Source organism: Macaca nemestrina, chromosome 18, assembly GCF_043159975.1.
Source record: "Macaca nemestrina isolate mMacNem1 chromosome 18, mMacNem.hap1, whole genome shotgun sequence".
Classification (NCBI taxonomy): Eukaryota; Metazoa; Chordata; class Mammalia; order Primates; family Cercopithecidae; genus Macaca; species Macaca nemestrina.
In genome coordinates, this window is record NC_092142.1 from 26,661,564 (window position 1) to 26,682,512 (window position 20,949).

General features: G+C 48.5%; 1 protein-coding gene and 1 non-coding gene across 6 annotated transcripts in view; one reads left to right on the plus strand and one right to left on the minus strand.

The window, feature by feature from the left end:
• Positions 1-20,949, minus strand: part of LOC105463225 (GSG1 like) — a 272,751-nt gene that overhangs the window by 67,971 nt on the left and 183,831 nt on the right. The window lies entirely within an intron of this gene.
• Positions 3,222-3,328, plus strand: LOC112423395 (U6 spliceosomal RNA). Its single transcript, XR_003013869.1, has one exon. It is a non-coding gene; the product is annotated as a U6 spliceosomal RNA (small nuclear RNA).

A 20,949-nucleotide genomic window follows, 5' to 3' on the forward strand; every position in this document is an offset into this window, starting at 1 on the left:
CAGGTGTGCACCACCATGCCCAGCTAATTTTTTTCATTTTTGCGCAGAAACAGGGTCTTGCTGTGTTGGCCAGGCTTATCCGGAACTCTTGGCCTCAAGCATTTCTCCCAGCTCTGCCTTCCAAAGTGCTGGTATTACAGACATGAGCTGCCACACCCAGCCATCCTGCCTGTCTTCTGAGGAAGGCCTGTGACTCTGGGAGGTGCTTCCAGCAGGGGCTACCTCCAGCTCAGAGCTGGGTTTAGGACTAGGAGACCCCTTCAACCATCAGAGATTAAGGCTTAGCTGGTTTTGCAAGCTGCCGAGGAACAGAGGCAAGAGAGGAGGAGGCTCCAGAGGAAGGGGTGGCTCTAAGGAGGCTCTGGGTGGGCAGCCGGGGCTGAGGCTCCCCAAGTCTGCACCTGCCTGCCCTGACCAGGCTCAGGTGTGAAACCACAGAGACCCCAGGTCACAGGCTCACACAAGCTCAGCCCTGCCCTGTTCCTGAACCAGGCCTGGTCGGGCAGGAAGAGGTACAGGAGCCACATGGCAGGTGCTCAGTAAATGCTGATTGACTCTCACATAGCCTCTACCTCAGCAGGTCCGGAAGCCCCCAGCCTTTCCATCCCCTGCAATATCACATGGGCAGTAACTAGGGGACAGCTGCTCCCCATTCCAGACAAGGTGTTCTCTGCTCTCTGTCCTCTGGCAGAGTCTGCCAGGCCTCCACCTTCCCAGAGACAAATTGTGGGTAAATGCGAACTCACACATTGTCTCAGAATAGCCATTGGGGAGTTTCTGATCCTGGGGAAAGCACATGGAAAAGACAGTTGGTGGGGAGAATTTTCCCAATGTGGAGAATTTCCATCAAGGGAAAGTATCCTCTTAGGGGCTCTTAGACTCCCCAGCCATCTGCAGCACCGAACAGCCTTCTGCAGGGAGGGACTGGGAGTCCAGGGAGACAAGAGCAGCTCTTCTGTGTGAAACCAGGACAGGACGCCAGCCTAGGCAGGGACCAAGGAAGTCACAGGCATGGAGGACCCTCAGAAAGGGCCAGTGGGAGGCTGGGCGTGGTGGCTTACGTCTGTAATCCCAGCACTCTGGGAGGCTGAGGCAGGCGGATCACCTGAGGTCAGGAGTTCGAGACCAGCCTGGCCAAAATGGTGAAACCCCGTCTCTATTTAAAAAATAATAATAATAATACAAAAATTAGCCAGGTGTGGTGGCGTGCACCTGTAATCCCAGCTACTCAGGAGGCTGAGGCACGAGAATCACTTGAATCCAGGAGGCGGAGGTTGCAGTGAGTTGAGATCATGCCGGTGTGCTACAGCCTGGGTGACAGTGAGACTCCATTTAAAAAAAAAAATTAAAAATTAAAAAAAAGAGAAAGGGCCAGTGGGAGTGTCAGGTCTGGGAGGGAAGGAGGGTGAATTTGGCAATGGCTGTCCAAACTGAAATGCACTTTCCTTTTGACCCTGCAATTCCACCTCTAGGAATTTACCCTCAGACATATTTGCAAGTGTGGGCAAAATTTATGGACGAGGGTATTCACTATAGCAGAGGATTGGAAACACCCTAAACTTCTACCAGTAGTGCACTGATAGATTGAGCCATGGCCATGGAAATCTGTGTCTCCATCCCTGACCTCACTTCCTGCCCCTCTTTCCCTCTCTGGTCTCCTTCTTGTCCCTTGCATACCCCATAGCATATTCCTGCCTCAGGGCCTTTGCACACACTATTTCCACTGCTTGAGCCATTCTTCCCCCAGACACCCACGTCTTGTTATCTGTTACTATCTCAGGCCTCAGATTCCAGTCCCTTCCGCGAGGGTGACTGTGGCAATTTGGAGGCCATATTCCCTGGGCTTCAGAAATGCCAAGACAGACTCAGCCACTCTGATGAGCCAGAGACCCTCAAGCCAAGAGAAGCCAATGGCCGAGTGGTCTTGACTCTCTCAGACGCGACCCAACCCAAGTGAACGGGTTGCACACCATTCAGCTTTCTAGTAACAGGGCACCGTCTGCCAAGCCTGCCAAGCTACCGTTTATTAAGGTTATGAAGAATGAGGACAACTTCACTCTAAGGTGATGCCATGCCCTGGTGTAATTCTTTCCCCTTAATTGCAATAATCAATAGCATATGGCAGTGGTAACAGGATGTACGTGACTATGTTACATAAGATTGTGACACTTCTCTTGCAAGGAAGCTGTCCCTCTTGATGACTTAATGAAGTAAGTAGCCACATTGGAGGTCCACAAGGCAAGGAACTGAAGGTGACCTCCTTGAGCTAAGGGTGGTCTCCAGCCAACAGCCAGCAAGAAACTGAAGCCCTGAAAGAAACCAAAAGGAGCCGAAATCTCTGAACAACCAGGTGATCTTCAAACAGATCCTTCCCTTAGATGGGTTCTAAAGGGGAACTCAGCTCTGGCCAACACCCTGACTGCAGCCTAGTGCAGAGCACCCACTTAAGCCAGGCCAGGACTGCTGATCCACAGAACTGTGAGCTGAGAAATGTGTGTTGTTTTAAGTTGCTAAGGCCATGGCAATATTGTCACACATTTGGCAAACACACAGAAGTGGGCTCTGGGCCAGGCCTGACCAGGGCAGGCAAAATGGCTCTGGGGCTGGCTGGTTCCCTCCTGGGTCTACTGGGGGAGCCACGCCCATGGCCCAAACCAGGCCATGTGTTTGGTCTTGACACCTAACTACCCTTCCTGACACTAGTCTCCCAAATCTTGAACCCCAGCCTGGCTGCAGCCAGTTTCTCTTTACCAACACCTACGTTCCCCATACATGCAGACACACACATGATGCAGAATAATATAGAGCTTTGGAAACAGAGCAAGCTGAGTCCAATTCCTGACTCCAACATATTTTATATTCTATATGTGTGTGCTTGAAATAAACATATATTCCCTAGTGTTTGGTGAGAAGAAATAGAGTTCTATATATAGTTAATAATTCAAACTTATTCATTGTATTGTTCAGTAGCTCAGCTCACCTTTTTTGTCTGTTTCTCCATTAGTTTCTGAGATGTGTGTGTATGTTAAAAAGTCTCTATCATTGCTGATTTATCTGTTTCTTCCTGAGGTTCTGCCAGTTACTGCTTGTTACAAAGTTTTTGTTGTTAGGAAAATACTTGCTTATGACGGATATATTTTTTTCTTGTTTTGTTATTCTTTTTACCCACCTATAATTTCCTTATTTGCTCCCTTATAATTTTTGGTCTTAAATTATACTCAGTGCTCATTTCAACAGCATATACATTAAAATTGGGATGATACAGGGAAGATCAGCATGACCCTTATGGAAGGTTGACATGCAAATTTGTGAAGTGTTCTATTTTTACAAGAAAAAAATTCTACTGAATCAGAGAACAAAACCATTAACCCAGCTTTATTTGGTTCCTTTTCTTCAGGTATATCTTTTCCCATTCTTCTCTCTTCCACCTTTCTATGTATTTTTACAAGAAAAAAACTTCTATTGAATCAGAGAACAAAACTGTTAACCCAACTTTATTTGGTTCATTTTTTTCAGGTATATCTTTTCTCATTCTTCTCTCTTTCACCTTTCTATGTATTTTCAAATGTGCTTCTGGTACAGTTGGATCTTGCTGTTTTTATTTCTACAACCCAAGAGTTCTAATTTTTAACTGATGAATTTAACCCAGTTACATTTATTGTAATTTGAATTTATTACTGCCAACTCCAGCACTTACTAAATGTGCCACTGATATCCCAGAGGTACAGTTGGGCTTGGCAACAGGGGGTCCCAGGCCCAAAGGCCTGACTCAGCTCAGGGAACTGTCATATTTAGAGACGACAGCCAAAAGAGAGCCCAAGCTCCTTATATTGGAACAGGAGAAAGAGATCCAACAGCCCAAGGAGTTCCTGTGGCCCTGGCTCTGCTCCTCCTACCTACCCTCATTGAAGACCCACAGTACTTTGTGGCTAAGCCTATCCCAGCTGTGATAGGACTCATAGTCACAAGTGGTGACTATATAGTTTACACTGGGTTTTTAAATGGAGGAAATAAATTAATTCATGTAATGGAAAGGTGTATGGATCATTTGGCATTATACAGAGCATGATCCAGGTGTTCATATGATGAGGTCACATGCTTCCTCTCTCAAGCACTACTGTCTGTTGGCCTCATTCTCTGGCACATTCCCTCCATATGTTGAATCCATCAGCTCTCAGCTTACATCTTCTCATCATTAAAAAGAGCATTCTGGTGTTCCAGCAGTTGCAACAAACATCCTAGAACTGAATCTCTTTGCTTTGATTTGTATCACATGCTCATCCCTGAACCAATCATTGTGGGCAAGGAGATGGAATGCTTTGATTGGCCAGGCTGTGGGGCCACCTCTGCAGTGAGATGTGGTGCAGTAAACATGGCATGACAGTGGAAAAGAGATGGTTTCCAAAGGAAAATCATTGTGTTCTAAGATGAAGAAGGAAGAGAGGATGCTATCAAGGCAAAAAGCATAGAAATCCACTACGAACACTATGACATGGAGATGACATGGAAACAGTCAAAGACTGGGCTCAACACAGCCCTTCACTGCCTCTCTCCTAAGAAAGCCACATCCCTGCAGTTCTCAGCAAAATCCCCAGAAACTAAAGTCATCAACTGGACTTAATCTTCTCAAAGGTGACTGCTCTCCCCTGTGCCCACTTGGTGCCACCAAGAGAAATATTGAGAGATGAAATTACAGAATGACCTTTAGAAAAACAAGGTTTTGCCTCAGATTGAACAAGTTTCCACTCCTTGGACATGAGACAACCAGAATCCAGACATGAGACCCAACAGGCTTTGATGCAGTAAAGTGGGGATTGCAAAGCCCTCGTGTGAACTCTCAGGAAAGCTCAGGACATCAGCCTACAAAGCTGAGGATGAAACCCTGCTCTCCGGGTCCAGGGCCCTCCCTGCTGGCTGCATTCTGACCTGCAGGAAGGAGCCCAGCCCATGTGTGGGGGCCACCTCCAACACCACAACTCTCCCCAGCAATGCCTTCATCTGAAAACATTTACAGAGGCTCCCACTGAGTCCTACTGGGCTCCAGAAACACAGAGATGAACAGAATACGGTCCCTGCCACAAGGCTCAGGGTTTGGTTTGGGAGACAGGTTTGTTCTGTGAGGTCCCCTTAGACTTGGGATCAGCTGTGATGTCTGGTGTCTGAGACCAAGATGGCACCAGCTCCGAGCATTCTTCTGTGAGCCAGTCCAACTCACTCCCACACTCTGGGTTCCTGGCCACACTGGGCTCCAATCCAGCCATCTCCTGGGACATCCCTTACTTCCTCCAACCTCAGTCCCACTGTGCTCTAGGTCTACCAGGCTTCTGGCCCTCTGTCGCCCAACTCCTGACCTGGACCTTGGAGTGTGTTTTCCTGGATTGACTAAGAATCACCCCCAGGTTCCTTTGGCTTGATACTCTCCTGGTCACCTTGGGGAATGTCCCCTGCCCCAGCATCACCTGAGATCCAATCCCAGCTGGGAGTCCTACAGGCCTTCTCAGCCCCTGGGGGATTCAAACAACTGTCACCTGGTAGGGAGTGGAGGTGGAAGTGGCCGCACTGGATAAATGTCAACCACAGGACAGGGACACCTCTTTCTCTCTCTCTCTGCGTGTGTATGTGTGTGTGTGTATGTGTGTGTGTGTGTGTGTATATATATATAGTGTTTGTGCCCTAATCACTGGCAGTAAATGCACTTTTGTTCTTTTCTTTTCTCTTTTTGAGACAGAATCTTGTTCTGTCACCCAGGCCGGAGTGCAGTGGTGCAACCACGGCTCACTGCAGCCTCAAACTTCCCAAGTGATACTCCTGTCTCAGCCTCTTGAGCAGCTATGACCACAGGTGCACACCACTATGCCCGGCTAATTTTTTATTTTATGTTTTTAGAGATGGGGTCTCACTATGTTGCCCAGGCTGGTCTCAAACTCCTGAGCTCAACTGATCCTCCCACCTCGGCCTCCCAAAGTACTGGGATTACAGGTGTGAGCCACCGCACTGGGCCAAATACACTCTTAGTTTCTGTTTCTCTCTGGGTGTCGCTCTGTCTAGTTCTGCCTTCCTGTGTCTCTTTCGATTTCCACCTCTGTTTTTCCCTGTGTATCTCTCTGCGTCTCTGTATATCTCTGCATGTCCTGTATATCTCTCTGCCTCTCTCTCTCTGTCCTCTCACATACAGATGCATCCTTCCCTTTCTGTAACTGACCTTGTCCACACCCCCTCTCCCATTACATGAACTACCTACCGTGTCACTGTAATACCAAATCATTACATACTTAAATACCATGAAAGTCTCAGAGCTGCCACGATATTACCAATTCTGTTACAGTCATCATCCTCAGAGCCAACCATGTACCAAGCACTGTGCTAGGCACTTTATATGTGCTCACTTCTTCAATCTCCACAATCCCACAGTGGTCTATTATCCCACTTTGGAGAAGGGGTAAAGAACTGAGGCTCAAGGAAAAGGGAGAATTTGGCCAAAGCCACACACCTGGTGTTGAGGCCAGGATCCACTCCTGAGCAATCTGCCCTCCACCCCTACCCAAATGCAGGCTCTCATTTTTGGTTTTCTTTTTTTATTTTTTCGAGACAGAGTCTTGCTCAGTCACCTAGGCTGGAGTGCAGTGGTGCGATCTTGGCTCACTTCAACCTCCACCCCACCAGGTTCAAGTCATTTTCCTGCCTCAGCCTTCCAAGTAGCTGGGACTACAGACTTGTGCCACCACGCCAGGATAATTTATGTATTTTTAGTAGAATCAGGGTTTCACCATGTTGGCCGGGCTGGTGTCGAACTCCTGACTTCAGGTGATCCTCCCGCCTTGGCCTCCCAAAGTGCTGGTATTACAAGCATGAACCACCGAACCCGGCCCTCACTTTCACTTTTCTAGACCTACAATGGAGCATTTATTAGAGGGTTCAGGCTGATGAATGCAGCTCACGCCAACCCCCCTGCATTCTCCACCAGTGGCCCACCCTGGCCCAGGGGCAGAGGAGAGAGTGCCTATTTGAAGGGACAGAAAGATTCAAATGTGTCTTCCAATCCTTTCCTGCCACAGTTTCTGTAACACTCATTCCTTCAACAAGTATTTACAGAGGCCAACTTGGTGTCTGTGGTACTAGGGATACAGGGATCACCCAGATAAACCAAGTCCTGCCCTAAGGCTCATGCTCTAGGAGGAGGGGCAGGAATAGACGCCCACCCAGATCAATGCACAAGTTCAGTTCAGAGCACAGCAGGTGACGCAGTGATTACACAGGCAGGCACTGCATGGCTCTCGTCCCAGCTCTCCCACTCATGCTGTGTGACCTCAGGCATGTTTGTTAACCTCTCTGGGCCTCCTTCTCCTCACCTCCAAAATGGGGATGAGACACCTGAGTAAAGGGCCTGGCACATTGACAAAGAGGTGGGAACCACTGGGAGGCAGAGGGTGGGCCGGGCTCCCACCTCTATGGCTCAGGTACAAGCAGATCAGTGAGTGCTGCCCCCTGAGCTGTGGCAGGTGGTCCTCAGAGCCTGGCTACTTCCAGTCGCTGGACAGACTGGAGTTGGACTCTCCCCACTGAGCCCTTGCTCACTGTGTAAGAGACTCCAGGAGCTCAGCCTTTCCCCTCCACAGGGTTTTGGCCTCAGTTTCCCTGCTGGGTTCCCCACCCAACCCACTCCCTGGGGGACTGGATCTTATGCCTGTGCTGCCCTCTACCGGCCAACAGGAGGAGGGTACCTGCAGCGCACCCACCCTCAGGATCTCCGGCGGCCCCGCCCATCCATTCGGCTTCCTCTGAGGCCACGCCCCCTGAGGCCGGCCACTTCTTAGCCACGCCCCCCAGAGGCCAGCCTTCCGGCTGAGTCGGAGCCCAGGCCTCGCAGTCCTGTCCCAACCTCCTTGCGTTTCTCCCGAGACCAGGCCCAGAAATTCCCAGCATCCCTTGCTGCACCCACTCCACTAAGTCCCTTAAAACTGCCAGGAACCAGCAGTTCCTCCAGCGTAGGTTTTACTTCCAATTTTTATTGAACTTATTAAAATTCTTACCTCTGCCCACCTCCCCAAAGCCCAATTTCTACTTGACCCTGTGCCTGGGGCCAGGCTCATTTGTATGAAAGGCTTGATGGCCTGCAGACTCCCCCAGCCCAGGCTTCTAGCAACATGCAAAGGATGTGGCGGAATTAAATCACGAATGACCAGCCGGGCAGGGGAAAATGACAGGGGCCTGCCCCGTCTGTCCCACCTCCAGAAGACCCACTGACTGTTCCCTCCCCAGCCGACAGGTCTTGATGCCCTTCTAGAATCTTCAGACCCTTCTGCAGGCCACTGATATGCGTCTAACACTCCAACTCATTCATTTGACTAACATTTATTAAGCATCCTCTGTATGCAAAGCGTGGGGCCAGCCACAGGGGATATGGCCGTAAATATGGCAAGGCCATTCCTCCAAGGCTAATGAGGAGAGTGACATAAACAGTGACGTGAAATCAATTATTACAAATGCTAAAATAGAAATAGGTCCAGCTACCATCTAAAACTGGCAGCCCACGGGCTGAATCGAACCTGCAGATGTTGGCAAGAGCTGTAAAAAAAAAAAAAAAAAAAAAAAAAAAATGATGGTATTTTGGGGCCAACATTTTAAAAACTTGGAGGATTTCCATTAAAATATGGGAGTTTTGGCTTCTCTTGTAAAAAATCAGAAACTCTGGCGACACTGGGTCCACATTTCTCCTCGACAACCCTCAGCTGGAGTTGGGCCGGAGCTGGGCCGTTTCATGAGGGCCTGCGGCTGCCAAGCCCTCAGCGGTGCCGTCGTCTGCCCGTCTGCTGCCCTCTACCATAGCGCCTGCGATATCTGCAACTTGCTCACTCATCCACATTCCCTCCCAGGCCACTCAAAGCATCTGAGTTTCAGCCTCTGAGAAGGGCCTGAAGGAGATAAAAGGTCTGTGTTCCCTGGATTGGGGAAAGGCTTCCAAGAGGAGGTGAGCTTGGAGATGGGCTTGGAAGACCAGCACATGTTCACTAAGAGGCAGGGGGAGGAGGGGAGGAAGGAGGAAAGAAGATGTGAGTGTGGCAGCCAGCAGGTGGGAGCAGGGCTCGGGGCCTCCCATCCTCCCAGAGCTGGGGGTCTCCTGCATTGATGGGGCTCCTCACTGAGGATGGGCTCAGCTCTCCTCTGATCTTCTAGGACCTTCCTTGGACAGGTAAGAAAAAGGCTACAGGTGAGTGCAAGCTATGGAGGTGGAGAGAACAGAAGAAGGAGGACCTTCAAGGCTCTGGGGATTGCAGAGGGGTTTTGAGGAGAGTCAGTGGCCTTCCCTCTCACAGGATTAACACTTTGATGATGGGCTGGTATACAGCAGGTGCTCAGTAAACGTGAGCCCGTTTGCTGCTGTTTGCTCCCTGTGTCTCTCTTGTTCCTCCTTTGTCTCTCACTTCCTTCTTCCTCCCTTCATCTCTCTCTGCTTCTCTCTGTCTCCCTCCATCTCTCTCTCTCTCTCCTTCTCTCTCTCTGTCTCTGTTTCCATCCATCTGTCTCCTCTCTGTCTCCCTTCATCTCTCTCCTCTCTCTGTGTCTCCCTCACTCCCTCTCCTTCTCTCTGTCTCTGTCTCCATCTCTCTCTCCATCTCTCTCTGTCTCCCTCCATCTCTCTCTCCTCTTCTCTTTGTCTTCCTCCGTCTCTCTCTCCTTCTCCCTGTTTCCCTCCATCTCTCTTCTTCTCTGACTCTGTCTCCCTCCATTTCTCTCTCTTCTCTGTCTCCTCCTATCTCTCTCCTCTCTCCCTCCATCTGTCTCTCCATCTCTCTCTGTCTCCCTCCATTTCTCTCTCCATCTCTCTGTCTCTCTCCATCTCTCTCTCTGTCTCTCTCCATGTCTCTCTCCTTCTCTCTCTCTGTCTCTCTCCATCTCTCTCTCCTCTCTGCCTCCCTCCATCTCTGTCTCCTCTTCTCTTTGTCTTCCTCCATCTCTCTCTCCTTCTCCCTGTCTCCCTCCATCTCTCTCTCCTTCTCTGACTCTGTCTCCCTCCATTTCTCTCTCCTCTCTCTCTGTCTCTGTCTCCTTCTATCTCTCTCTCCATCTCTCTCTGTCTCCCTCCATTTCTCTGTCCATCTCTGTCTGTCTCTCTCCATCTCTCTCTGTCTCTGTCTCTCTCCATATCTCTCTCCATCTCTCTCTGTCTCTCTCCATCTCTCTCTGTCTCTGTCTCTCTCCATGTCTCTCTCCTTCTCTCTCTGTCTCTATCTCTCTCTCTCTGTTTCTGTCTCCTCCCATCTCTCTCTCCTCTCTCTCTGTCTCTGTGTCTCTCCATCTCTCTCTCCTTCTTTCTCTTTGTCTCCCACCCTCTCTTTCCTTCTCTGTCTCTATCTCCTTCCATTTCTCTCTCCATCTCTGTCTCTGTCTCCATCTCTCTGTCTCCCTCCATCTCTCTCTGTCTCCCTCCATCTCTCTCTGTCTCCCTCCATCTCTCTCTGTCTCCCTCCATCTCTTTCTCTTCTTCTCTGTCTCCCTCCACCTGTCTCTTTCTCCCTCTGTCTCTCTCCATCCCTCTCTCTCTCCTTCTCTCTCTGTCTCCCTCCATCTCTGTCTCCATCCATATCTCTCTCTCTCTCTCTCTCTCTCTGTTGCCATCCATCTCTCTCTCTGTTCTTTTCTCTCTCTCCTTAAGTGTGTGTCTCCCTCCATCCCAGGGCCCATTCATCATCTTCCTCTGCCTTCCATCTCCTGCTCCATCTCTTACCTTATCAGGGGCCCTCCACTCTCCTCTCTTCCTTGCCCCGCCCTCCTAGCCTGCAGAGACTGAGATGTGATGATGGAGTATTTCCTATAGGAGGTCCTGCCTCAAACCTCACATGCCCAGAATGCACCGCTGTCCTCCTTCAATGTTCTTGCCTTCATGGGATGACTCCCTGTTTCCCCATCATGGTCGCAGCCTGGCATCTGCATCCTCCATGACGCCCACTCTTGCCCTCCAGTTTGTGGATCATCAAGTCCTACCAGTTCTGCTTCCCTAGTGCCCATCCACAGTCCTGCATTCCCTCTGCCACCATCTCCTTGTGGCCAGACACCTGCAGTCACCTCCTAGCCAGGCTCCCCAGTCTGTACCGGCCCTACCAGCCCTTCCTGTACCCCAGCAAGTCATTGCGAGACTCACCCTGACCTTGTCATTCCTTCACTTAAAGTCGTCGGTGGTTTGTCATTGCACCCCCACACTTCCTAGCCTGGCATCCGAGTCCAGCCATGACCTGACCTCACTTTCCCCTTTCCCAACCCCAACCCAGCAGTCTTGCTGATTCCGTCTCCAGCCAGTCCCAGAGTCACCATCCCTGAACATTCCCCCATGAAAACTCCAAGTTGTCGTGACTTGGGGAGGGGGTGCTACTGACTTGTAGCAGATGGAGGCCAAGGATGCTGCTGGACACCCCACAATGCACAGGCCAGCCCCCAACAGCAGAACGGAGAATTGGGCACAGACAAATAAAGAAATTAATTTGGAGCCGGGCACAGTGGCTCACGCCTGTAATCCAAGCACTTTAGGAGGCTGAGGCAGGCAGATAGCGTGAGCCCAGGAGTTCAAGACCAGCCCAAGCAACATGATGAAACCCCGTCTCTACAAAAAATACAAACATTAGCCAGGTGTGGTGGCACCCGTGGTCCCAGTTACTCAGGAGGCTGAGGTGGGAGGATCACCTGCGCCCGGGAAGGCTAAGGCTACAGTGAGCCATGATTGTGCCAGTGTGCTCCAGCCTGGGTGACAGAAGTAGACCCTGTCTGAAAAAGAAAACAAAGAAAAGAAAATGTGGTCAATCCATACAATGGAATATTATTTAGCCATAAAACTAACAAAGTACTGATACGAGCTACAACACAGATGAACCTTGAAAGCGTGTGAAGTAAATGAAAGAAGCCAGTCATAAAAGATCCTATCTTCTATAAATCCATTTATAGAAAATGTCTAGAATAGGCACATTGATGGAATAGAAAATAAAGCAGTGGTTGCCCAGGGCTGGGAAGATTGGTGGAAAATGAGGAGTGACTGCTAGTGGCATGGGGTTTCTTTTTGGGGCGATGAAAATATTTTAAAATTAAGCTATGCTGATGGTTACTAAAAATCATTGAATGATATGCTTTAAGCATGATATGTAAATGATACCTCAATAAAGCTGTCTAAAATTTTTTGAATTAAAAATCAGGAGTTAAGAAAACAGATTTTGGCCTTCCTCGAATGCCATGCATATGAGCTCTCAAGTTCACCTCTGCTGCCGTATTCCCTGAGCAGCTGTACTCATTTAAATCACCTCCATGGTCGCTCTGGGCATCAGATGTGAGACTTCCAGTCTAGAGTGAGGAGACCATGCGTAGTGAAGTTACCAGCCTCATTCTCCCATCTCATATCCAGCCCTAGCAGTAAAGAGCCCCTGGGGACCAGAAGGGGCCGTATGGACATGGATGGCCAGCAGTAGCCTACATGGACCAGTCTAACAGCAAAGCACATGAGCCCTGAAGCCAAAATCACTACTTACTAAGCCTGTGCCTCAGTATTCTCAACTATAAAACGGGCACAATAAGAGCACCTACCATTGTAGTGTCAGAGGCATTTGAACCAGAGTGACTCCATCTTAACGAGGGGCTGGGTAAAATGAGGCTGAGACCTACTGGACTGCATGCCCAGGAGGTTAAGCAGTCTAAGTCACAGGATGAGATAGGAGGTCAGCAGAAGATACAGGTCATAAAGACCTTGCTGATAAAACAGGTTGCAGTGAAGAAGCCAGTGAAAACCCACGAAAACCAAGATGGCGACAAAAACGACCTCTGGTTGTCCTCACTGCTCATTATATGCTAATGGTAATTCATTAGCATGCTAAGAGGCACTCCCACCAGCACCATGACAGGTTATAGATGCCATGGCAACATCAGGAAGTTACCATGTATGGTCTAAAAGAGGGAGGAGCCCTCAGTTCCGGGAATTGCCCACCCCTTTCCCAGAAAACTCATGAATCATCCACCCCTTGGTTGGCATATAATCAGGAAATGATGTTAAGTATCCTTAATTGAGCAGCCCATGCTGCTGCTCTGCCTGTGGAGTAGCCATTCCTTATCCCTTTACTTTCCTAATAAGGTTGTTTTAACTTTATGGACTCATCCTGAATTCTTTCTTGCATGAGATCCAAGAACCCTCTCTTGGGGTCTGCACAAGGGACTCCGTTCCAGGGACAATAGCACTGGACAGAGGTCATGTCTCAGCACACAGTAGGTGCTCAGTAAATGTGAGCTATTGGTGTTAAGATTTTTGTTTGTGATTTCAAATTCCCAGAAGTTCTAAAATCCAATATTTTTTCACAACTCATCTGGTCACAATACTTGACTTGGCCTAAACTTCTTCGGAACATAAGTCTGACCCAGATGGATGTGAAGCTATTTACTATCTTTATTTATCACCCCCAGCCTGCGTATGTGTTTTACAGCAGAAATATGAATGGATTTGATTATAGGGTTCTGCCCCAGCTGCTGGTGGGGTGTGAGGGAATGGATAGTCTATGTCTTACATTACCTTCCAAAATCTAAAACGTTCTGAATTCTGGAACACCTTTAGACCCAAGGGTTTCAGACTGGGCACTGTGACCTGTATGATGAAGATGATAACAACAAAGATCAAACCCCACCCCCTCTTTGCCAGATGTTGCAATTAGAGCTAAAAATGGTGGCACAGCCCCAGGCAAAGGCGGTAGGGAGAAAACATCGAAAAATTCTGAAGATAAATCTTCTACCAGCCCAGGGGGATGGGGGCTTAGAATTAAAATTAAGGTCCTATCCAGAAATGAAATAGCTGAAGTGTTGCTTGCACACCTGGGCTCAGGGAAGAACATCATTAGCCACCTTAGCTTTAAAGGACTGAGTTTGGAGAGACTCAGCTTGGTCCACTACCTCAGGGAAAGGAGGGGTGAAATTGGTGGCAACAGAGGGGTGAAATCTGTAGCATCTAAAACATACAGGGACTCCCCATAGAGGGCCAAGTTAAGCAGGCCCAGCCCTATTGCAAATGCTTAAGGCATTAGTCCCCATACAGGGAAGACTTCCCAGGCCTCTCCCTCAATGTATCAATGGCTCTAGTTGCCCCAAACCAAACATAGCTTGGAGAGGGGAGCAGGTGACAGCTCAGCTGCAGATATGTGCTCCTGTCTCCCCACCCAGGACCCTTGTTGTATAATAAAGAATTTGACTAGCCCTTGTTCCTGCTTCCTGGGAGGGACACTCTAAATTCCTGGAAGTTTGTAATAGAAATGTCTTTGTTATTCATGAGGCCCTTGAATCACATCAGATTTGATGCTAGTGAGATGAGATGACTCAAAATGGGGGCTGCAGAGGGGTCACTAAAAAGATCAGCCTTGCAATTAGAGGGCTGGGGCTTTGAGCCAGCCTGACCTCAAGGAGGAGAGGGGACTGGAGATTGAGATCATCTACACATCTACATGGCCAATGATTCCATCAATCGTGCCTATGTCATAAAATCCCAATAAAAACTCTGGACACTGAAGCACAGGACAGCCTGTTTTTTTTTGTTGTTGTTGTTGTTTTTTGTTTTTGGACAGGGACTTTATCACCAAGGCTGGATTGCAGTGATGCAATCATGGCTCACTGCAGCCTCCTCAACCTCCCAGGCTCAAACAATCCTCCTGCCTCAGCCTCCCAAGTAGGTGTGTGCCACCATGCCCAGCTAACAGGCAAGCTTCCTGGATGGTGAACACATGATGTGTTGGAGGGTGATGTGTTCTGATTCCACAAAGAGACAGCACGGGAGCTCTGCATTGAGACCCTCATCGACCTTGCCCTATGTGTTTCTTCCTTTGTCTGGTCTTGATCTGTATGCTTTATAATACAGCTGTCACCTTAAGTAGAGTGTCTTCTGAATTCCATGAATCATTCTAGTGAATTATCGAAGGCTTGTATTTGTAGCCAGTTGGTCAGAAGTGATAATGGCCTGGGGACTCCTGAACTTGCAGCTGGCATCTGAAGTGGGAGCAGTCTTGCTGAGGACCATGCATTAAACCTGTGGAGTGCAATGTTGCCTCTGGGAAGATGGCATCAGAACTGCGTCACCATAGACAAGCTGGTGTCAGAATCCCTCCCTTGTCTTGACTTGACTTTCTGTGGCAGACATTGTCTTGCCTCCATCCATATCTCCTTGGCCCATGCCAGGCGTCCCCTGTGGCTTTGGTTAGGCAGTTCCCATGCATGTTGGTGATTTCTTCCCTCAAAGACTTGCTTTCTTCCGTGGAGAAGGCTGGAGATTATGGGGAGTTAATGTCTCAGGAGTGACCCTAAACTAATGGTGAATGGAAACTGGTGAGTAAATATCACTGCTTTCTCACCCCTTGAGTGAGCAGTTTGGGGATGTGTTCTACTCAGCCTCCATGAGGGACTGAGCCCCAGTGCCCCACAGTGGTTACCTTCTCATCAATACTCCCTTTAATGTCTTTCCTCCCTTCCTGGAATCCTTCTCCACTCTCCCACCATACTTGCTAAGATCACCTCCTAAAGAAACTGCTTGCACCTGAATCTTCATCTTAGGGTCTGCTTTGGAGAAACTCAAAATAAGACCTCTGCCATTCCTGGGGCACTGGATTGTTCAGCTCCACTGTGGACACTCTGATAATCACCCAGTTTGACAACACATTTGGTCATGTATCAAGCAGTTCATTTTGGCAACCACTTGCCTACTGTTGCCTGATAATCCTGCTTGGCCTATGACTGAGCCCACATCATGAGCATGCCAACGGACCCATGCACCAAACCTGGCTAATCAGAGTAATTCATCCTCTGGCATGGTAATTTGTTTAGAAATAAGTCTATGAACCTGGTTGGTCCAATTATAGTCCACTTTGGACAAAACTCCAAGCAGACACTATTGGAAAGGAGCTCTCTCTACCTCTAGAATTTTAAATGAGCTTGGGCTACTTGTAGCCATCCTCTCTGCATGAACAGGGCCTGACTGAGAATGATACTAACACAGAAGAAGGCAGAGTTTAGAGATATAGATTCCTGATTACATGATCACCTGGATGTAGCTGTGCCAAGCCCAGCCCCTCCACTTTTCATTACTGAACCAACAGATTTCCAGCACGATCTCCTTTTTTTTCCTCCAGCTAATTTGATCAGGTTTTCACTTGCAAATAAAAGGATCTTTAATCATATGTAAATATTCATCTTCTGACTTAGGCCCTCTGCATTTTTAAACACAAAAATACTTGCCCTCTAGGCTATGAGCAAGAAACTGAGTCTGCCAGGCCAAGGAAACTGAACAGAAGGGGCTATGGATAGGGGATTCTTTCAGCACAGGTTAAGGTGGAGAGGTGACTAGTGGAATTAGGGTCCCAGGAAACTTGTCCTAAGAAAATCTGTGGCCATTTACAGGAAGAAGCATAAAACCGAAAGCCGCCACAATAAGAGTAAACTCCAAGAAAATGCCAAGGAATTAAGGAGAAGTGGAACAGGAAGGAAGCCTTGCTTGGGGAAAGGTGTCATGATTGAATACAGAACTTAGATCTGAGCTTCCTGGCAGCCGATGGAAAAAGGCAAGCTCAGTGAACTCATGGCTCACATTCACTCCTAAAAGGCAGCACAGATGAGATTGTAAGGCAAATGGCTCTGCAAATTTGCTTTCCTGAGAAGCCACATGCTGCCTGGCTCCTGGCACTGGTACCAGGCCCAGGGGAGTTGCACTCTTCCTGCTTACAACCTAGTTTCTGAGGATGTGGGTATGGGCAGTGGAGTGGGGTTGGCGTGCTTTGCCCCTTGGCCCCCAGGCCTCCAGGTCCCCAAACTCCTGTCCAAAACACACTGGTGGCACCCACCCCGCAGGCCATAGAGGAGTGTGCTCTTCAACTCGGTCCACACTATTAAGATGGCACCTGAAACTCGGATTTCAAAGAGTTACCTTGTCTTTGGTAATCTGGGTTTTATTGTGAAATTTCATTTTTTCTTTAGGTAACAAAATAGAGTCTTGATGATTTCTCCACGAGGCTGATTATTTCCTAGAGAGGGACAGGTTTCTCTTTGTGCCAGTGCTGTTTATCCTGAAAGCCCACAGTTAGCCAGACTGTGCAGGAATTTTCCAAATGACTTTCTCTTTTTTCCTAAGTAGATCAGCCTCATTTTTTGGAGGAGCTGGGGGAGGAACAGAAATTTGCCCAGCCCGCTCTCACAGCCCTTTCTGGATCTAAACCCCCGGCCACTGGGGAACAAGAGGGTGGCAGAGCCCTGTCTTCCCCCACACCTCTCGACCAAAGTCACAAGACTGGGAGGAGTGGGGACACGGGCAGCCGGAGCCATCCCTGGTTTCGAATTAGTCTTGTTCTGCTGGGAGAGCACAAGAAAGGCCGTGGCCCAGTTCAGGGCCACATTATGACTTTTATGGGCCCTGGGCACTTTTGCCATCATAGACCTGTTCCTCCATAAAAGATGTATTAAGATTTACCTTTTATGACAGTCATGGTATAAAGACAAATATGACCCTGTCTAGATTCGTTTTTATATCTTCATTATTATTATTATATTCTTTTTTTCTTCTGGTTTTAAAAGAAGTCAAAATTAAACATTTTATGGGTCCCTAGAAGTATCGTGGGCTCCAAGCCCTGTGCTGGCTAGAGAAGGTGACCAAGAGAGTCAGAAGTCACCACTCCCAACTTCCCATTCCCCTGCCCCTCCCCCACCCTGTCCTTCAGCCCTGGAGGGAGGCACCTTCCTACGTAAACCTCTGCTGCCAGCAACACTGAGTGGGGAGACAGCCTTGACCCTTTTTCTCCCTTCACCGAAGCATCCAAACCCCAGCCCCTGGACCCCAGCCTCGAAAATTGCCCACCCTTGATATCTGATCAAATGCCCCAGCCTCATTTTGAGAGTGCTGGTCCCTGGGGCCAGATCTGCCTCTCAGTTTATTCAAAGGCAGCTAGGAATAATAACAATAACAACCTGAAGTCCTGGGTGCAAAGCCCTGCTCAGAGCACTTCACCATGGCAGACTCTAGGGTTCAACGTGTTACTAGCTATGTGGCTGCAGGCAAGTCAGTTTTCTGATCTGAAGAATGAATATAATGTTAGTCTCTCTCTCTAGGAGGAGTAAAGAGATTAACACGTGGCAGGCTTACCCCATGGCCAGCGCATAGTAGCAACTGTTAAAGAAAAAAAAAATGTTTTTTGAGAGACAGTCTTGTTCTGTTGTCCAGGCTGGAGTGCAGTGGCATGATCCTAGCTCACTGAAGCCTTAACTTTCTGGGCTCAAGGATCCTCCTGTCTCGGCATCCTGAATAGCTGTGTATTAGTCTGTTTTCACACAGCTAATAAAGACATACCCAAGACTGGGTAATTTACAAAAAAAAGGGGTGTAATTGACTCACAGTTTTGTATGCCTTGGGAGGCCTCAGGAAACTTATAATCATGGTAGAAGGGGAAGCAAACATGCCCTTCTTCACATGTCAGCAGGAAAGAGAATGAGTTCTGAGCAAAGGAGGAAGCCCTTATGAAATCATCAGATCTCTTGAGAACTCACTCACTATTGTAAGAACAGCATGGGGGAAACTTCCCCCATGACTCAGTTACCTCCATCTGGTCTCACCCTTAACATGAGGAGATTATTACAATTCAAAGTGAGATTGGGGTGGGGACACAGAGCTAAACCATACCAAGCCGGGACTGGACTACAGGTTCACACCAATATGCCCAGCTATTTTTTTTTTTTTTTTTTTTCATAGAGACAGGGTCTCACCATGTTGCCCAGGCTCATCTCAAACTCCTGACCTCAAGTGATCTTCCGCCTTCGGCCTCCCAAAGTGCTGGAGTTACAGGCATGAGCCATCACACCCAGCCCGTTAAAGAAAAACTTATCCAAACACTTTAGGTAAAAACAGTAATGAGGACTTATTCAAGAGGGACCACCGCCACGGGGGTTTGCAGTAATAGGGAGAGATCGGGCTCAACTCTGAATACAAGGACAAATGGAGATTCGTAGCCAAGGAGCAGGGTGGGGTTCACAGATGAAAATCACTATGGGTAAGGGTCTTCTGGCTAAACTGACTCAACAGGGTTTTTGCTGAAGGCATGCCAGGGTGATAACACAATCAGGGATGAGGGAGGAGGAATTTGATCAGACATCAAGGGTGGGGGGTTTCTGATAAACAGATGCAGCAGGATTCTTGCTAAAACAGGACTGAGTGGACCAAGGACAGAGCCCAAGATTGGGGTCTAGTCAGAAGGAGGACTCAGAGGACCCTGATTCAAACTGGGTCAAAGGAGAGAGTCTTTACTACATCTCGGTCAGTACTGGCTATTGTGATTAATCATGATGAATGAATGAATTATAATTCACTTGTCCTTCAGTATCCACAGGGGATTGGTTCTAGGACTCCCCATGGATACTAAAATCCAAGGATGCTCAAGTCCCTGACATAATTTGGGGCCCACACCTGTAATCTCAGCACTTTGGGAGGATGAGGAGGGAGGATTGCTTGAGGACAGGCGTTGAAGGCCAGCTTGGGCCAACATAGCAAGACCCCATCTTCAGAAAAAATTTAAAAATTAAAAAAATTAGCTGGGCATGGTGCCACACACCTGTAGTCCCAGCTAGTCAGGAAGCTGGGGTGGGAGGATCACTTGAGCCCAGGAGGTTGAGGCTGCAGTGAGCTGTGATTGTGCCACTGCACTCCAGCCTGGGTGACAGAGCAAGACTCCGTCTTTAAAAATAATAATAAATTTTTTAACTTTTAAAAAATGGCTTAATATTTGCATATAACCTACATGCATCCCCCTGTGTACTTTAAATCATCTCTGGATTACTTGTAAAATCTAATACAATGTAAATTATATGTAAATAGTTGTTACACTGTATTGTTGTTAAATTTGTATTATTTTTAGTGTTGTATTGTTATTTTTTAATTGCTTTTTTCCCCCAAATGGTTTCCCTCTGGGGCTGGTGGAATCCACAGATGCAGAACCCACGGCTGCAGAGGGCTGACTGTAATTGGTTAGAGGAAGGGCTGCCCCAGTCTCCGCTTTCTCCACCACCCCAGAAGGCATTGGCCTTGGGCTGAGCTGGTTCGGCGGACTTCAGACCCCAGCCTCTCCCCATGGACCTGGCTGCTGGCCTCTGCCCAACCCTGCCTGCCAGCTCTTCCTAGACAGAAAGCCACACTTTCCTTCCCACAGGAGCAGAGCAGAAGCCTTCTCTACCTCCTCCAAGCCCCTCACCACCCCTTGCCCTGTTTCCAAGGGGCTCCCTTAAGACCAGCCTCCCATGTGTTCCTGGCCAGACGCCCAGCTCTCAGCAGCAGCCTCAAAGTTTATCTCCTCATATTGTGTCTCTCCTGTTTATCTTCTCCCAGGCATGAATACAAAATCCTTTCTCTCCACCACTTGCTACCTCAGTCTTATTCCATCATCTGGCTGCTACATACTTCTCAGTTACTGTTTTCTGAAGACTTAAAATCTTCGTCCTCCTGCCTGGTCACTCCTGCAGTGCAAGTCCGTGAAAAGAGCACAGGGCTTTGAAGCCACCTGGAGCTGGGTTTAATCCCAGCTCCGCAATGACCAGCTGCATGACCTTGGGCAAGTCAATTAACCTCCCTGAGCCTGGATTGTTTATCTGCTTGGAATTATGGCGACAATCTTATTTTCTTTCGCAGTGGGTCTCCCCACTAGGAGGAAACCTGGCTTGGTTTATTTGTTTTCTTGAGGGGTAGAAACTTTGAGAAGCCCTTGGAGGTAGAGGAAAGAGTCCCCCACCTCCGGCCCCACAAGGAGCCTGCTTGCAAGAACTGGTGGTGGCTGCCTGTGGCCAACGACAAACTTTTGTTGTGTGGCTGGAGTGAGCAGGTTGGGGGAAGAGCTGCATGCTTGGAAAAATGGAGGGGATTTTTTGATGTTTGGTGCAGGGGAAGAAAAGGAGAGATGAACCCACTGATGAAGGAGAGGG